At 41.4% G+C, this 3,897-nt stretch overlaps 1 pseudogene across 1 annotated transcript; it reads left to right on the top strand.

Moving 5' to 3' along the window:
• The first annotated feature begins 2,121 nt into the window (after nucleotides 1–2,121).
• Nucleotides 2,122–3,283, top strand: LOC149209514 (tubby-like F-box protein 6; annotated as a pseudogene). Its single transcript, XR_016252224.1, has 3 exons — nucleotides 2,122–2,249; nucleotides 2,395–2,696; nucleotides 2,729–3,283. The product of XR_016252224.1 is annotated as a tubby-like F-box protein 6 (transcript).
• The last annotated feature ends 614 nt before the right edge of the window (nucleotides 3,284–3,897 follow it).

Below are 3,897 nucleotides of genomic sequence, written 5' to 3' on the forward strand. Positions count from 1 at the left end.
TACGAGACATTCTAGATCAATTATTCTTCTTCATGGTTCAACAAAGCAAGAGCAGAGTAGAGAAGTGCAGGGCGCTGTTGGCAGAGATAGTATAGTCTGGCAGACGGATTAGCAGATGGAGTTCGCGCTAGTTGAGAGGGAGTGTTAAAATTGGAAATTAGGGCCAAACTCCATGTGGGTCATCTTATTTATGGTAGCTGATATTTTTTTTGGATCCCTCTCATCAAGAAGTGTAGGATTGATCTAAAGATCATCTGATTCCGATAAGTATTCATGGAGTTATGAATTTGTTTGTGTTATAAGACAATTCGTCAAGGTCGGCTAGCAACCAAATAACCCACACATGTGCTCAACATTTTAGTATAAAAGGAGGTGACTTGATAGTCATTTCTACACACATTTCACTCTTGATTTCTCTCCACTTGTTTTGGGTTTTAGTGGCAAGAGAAATCTAGATCATGAAGCCCTAGATGCAGGAGGAAAGGAGATTAAGGGAGCTACCCTAGAGATGATGCCCTAGCAAGGAAAACACCCTAGAATGCAGCCGTAGTCCTAAGGAGGATGCCCTAGCCACGGTCCTAAGGAGGGTGACCTAGCAACAGTCCTAAGGATGTGATGTCTAGCCGCAGTTTGCCCTAATCCAAGAAGATGCAATAATGTTGTTAAGGAGATAGCCCTAAGTTGGAGGCAAGGAAACTTTGTTTTAGCCGCAGCAAAGGAGAGCTGAATAACATGGTTATAGAGGCCTGTTTCATGATCTTTTGGAGGCCAAGTTTGTTGTAAGGAAGGCCGAGATTACTCCCTAAAGGGCCGAGACAAGGAAAGGTTGTTGCAACCTGTGTAGAGGAGTTCTTAAGTGTCTAACTCTTGGTGATGAGCTGCGTAGGTTGCTGTGGGTAATCCGCAAGCACCACGAGCAGTTTAGAGGGCAACATAAGGTGCGTTGAATGGTAGGCCGCAAGCCTAGCCACTCCAAAACAGGCCAGCGTGGAAGTGTTAGGGGCTGCCATATGCCCATAACATCAGCATGTGAAGGCAACAATCTACCTTGACTAGGATGCAGTCATTTGGAGGCTATTTGTATGAGTTGATAAGGATTGTTGTTGCGTATACATGCCCTAACCAGGGACCATTGAACAGCAGACTTGGAGCAGCAAGTGTGGTGTGTTTGGGTCAATGTTGTGACTAGATTTAGATCAGTTCATGGTGCAGCAATATTCATGTGCAGCAATGGTACTTGGTGCAGCAAGTGCAAGTGTGGCAGCAAGGTACAACAGTGCTAAACATTGGGACAGCATGTGTGGCAGCAAGGTACAACAGTGCTAAACATTGGGACAACATGTGTGGCAGCAAGGTACAACAGTTCTAAACATTGGGACAAGCAGTGTGACAACATGGTGCAAGTTGCAACAATGGCACATGGGGCAGCAATGATACTTGGTGCAGCATGGTGCAGCACATTGAGGTGCAGCATGATGATGAGCAGTACAATGACAGGTGCAGCAAGGTGATGGAGTCACCTTGGAAATTCAGTTGAAGCAGTATGTTTTCGATTGAGTTCAGCTACCTCATGTATCATCTTCTTAGAGATGGTCTATGCTCTTATTTAGATAAGTCAAAGTGTTGACTTCTATTGTATATGTACTATCTCGCTCTCTCTTTTTCTGCTGAACTATTGAAGAACATATAAGAAGAATTGATCAAGGGTTTCCCACATTGGGGTTTGTATCTGGCTAGTGCCACATCTTGTGTCCTCTTGTCTTGGCTTGTCTTCTGCGATCTATATGGTTATGTTCTATCTGCAATTTACTTTAATGCTGATGTGATTGCTAACCTAGAAAAGAAATTGAGCTAACTGTGAAAATTGAAATAAATTGCTTTAAGCATAAAACATACCTAAAATTAACAACAAGGGATGTTAAGTCTGTGACATACTATTTTTATTTTATTTACTTGTAGGAAATGAGTAGTCAATTTCTCTCCCCTTACATTTTTGTTGCGGAAGTGTTGGGTGAAATGGATAGTAGGCTCGTGTATACAACTTCTAAAAATAAATATGCAAATTCTGAAGATGCAGTATAAACAATGGAGACTTGACCTTTGAGAACTATCTTTGCAGCACTTTCTGAAAATGGAAAATTTCTTCTTGCGGCTCGGAAATTCAGGCGGGCTACAAGTACAGAGTATATTATTTCTCTTAATGCAGACGATATGTCAAGGGGTAGCAATACATATGTTGGAAAATTGAGGTCAGATGCTTCTAATTTCTGTTCCAAAAGTGCAATGGTTCCATGGTGTTTATATCTTTGAAGCTTGCCGATGGTTTTATCAGTTTCTTTTTCCAGGTTCTCTGAACTGTTAATTATATTATATTTTTCTCCCCTGTTTTTGCAGGTCAAACTTTCTTGGTACTAAGTTTACAATATATGATAGCCAACCTCCTCACAGTGGGGCAATTGCATCAACAAGCCGTGCAGGTCGACGGGTAGGAGCAAAGCAAGTTTCTCCAAGAGTTCCAGCTGGTAGCTATAATATTGTTCACATTGGCTATGAATTGAATGTCTTGGGAACTAGGGGTCCAAGACGGATGCAATGCATCATGCATTCTATTCCAGCTTCTGCTGTGCAGCCAGGAGGCAGTGCTCCAACTCCTGTTGAACCTTCGGTCACCAGTCTAGACCAGTCTCTTGCATCTTGTCCTACTTTTGGCATCTGAGCAACTTGAAAGATGAACCATTGGTTTTAAAAAATAAAGCGCCAAGGTGGCATGAGCGTGTGACTGTGGCTTCTGTTAAGAATGTTGGTGTTTGAATTTCAAGGGGCGTGTGACTGTGGCTTCTGTTAAGAATTTTCAGCTTGTTGCAGCACCTGAGCCTAATCCATCGGTTTCTCAGAATGATTGTGATAAGGTCATACTCCAATTTGGAAAGGTTGGAAAGGACATGTTCACAATGGATTATTGCTACCCGCTCTCAGCTTTTTTCAAGCTTTTGCCATATGCCTTAGTAGTTTTGACACAAAACTTGCTTGTGAATAGGGGAAGATCAGTCAGTTTGTTGACAGATAGGCTCAGGTTGATGCAATATAGTTACTTCAAAGTCTGAAGGTTGGGTCGTATTTTGGATAATCATCAGTGTTTCATGGTGTTTAGCTACTAGTTACCACACTATATAACGCTCATGAGCTTGGTGATTTAGAAATAAGGTAGGCAGGCATCTGCTACCCCTAGTTGATGCCTTTATGCTACCAGTAGCAACTGAAGGTAGCATATACTGTTGATGTATGAGGAGCCACCAGTCAGTTTCATGTGGAAGTGTTTGGCATATTCTGTATTATTGTACATAGTTGGTTTTGTACATTTCCAGGAATGCAAGGTCTATTTATTTATTGAAAGATACATCCTTGGTTCAAGCTCAGAAGATATTATGGTTAATGCTGGCATCTCTAGAATATGTTTTATGCTGGCTTTTCTAGTAATATGTTTTATTAGATTACAGATTTGGCATCTCTAGAACGTGTTTTATTATAATTTCAGATTGCAGGTAGCACTGTCAGGCAAAACGTTTGTAACCTTTCATACTTTTAAATTTGTGGGGGAGGGTGCTGGAGGGGTCATTTTGGGATGACAGAAAATATCAAAATTTACCAGGGGATCAAGTTTGGGGCTAAACCATTTTATTTTCTGCAGTGGCTGAAAATGGGGACTCAGTGTTTCTAGCACAACTGGAAACGTCGTCACACAACCAACATATTGATTTTAATTTGAAGGTGATTTGCAAAGTCACCCAGGAGCACCATTGTATGGTTTGTATGGTAGGATTACATTTTTATCATATCTGATTTCTCATTTTGATCGGGGGATAGTACAAGATTTGAACCCAAGGCTTCTGGTTTGGT

The sequence above is a fragment of the Pinus tabuliformis genome, chromosome 1_2 (genome assembly GCF_031772625.1).
Source record: "Pinus tabuliformis cultivar Carrire ecotype Pingquan chromosome 1_2, CPIR1, whole genome shotgun sequence".
In the NCBI taxonomy this organism is placed as follows: domain Eukaryota; kingdom Viridiplantae; phylum Streptophyta; class Pinopsida; order Pinales; family Pinaceae; genus Pinus; species Pinus tabuliformis.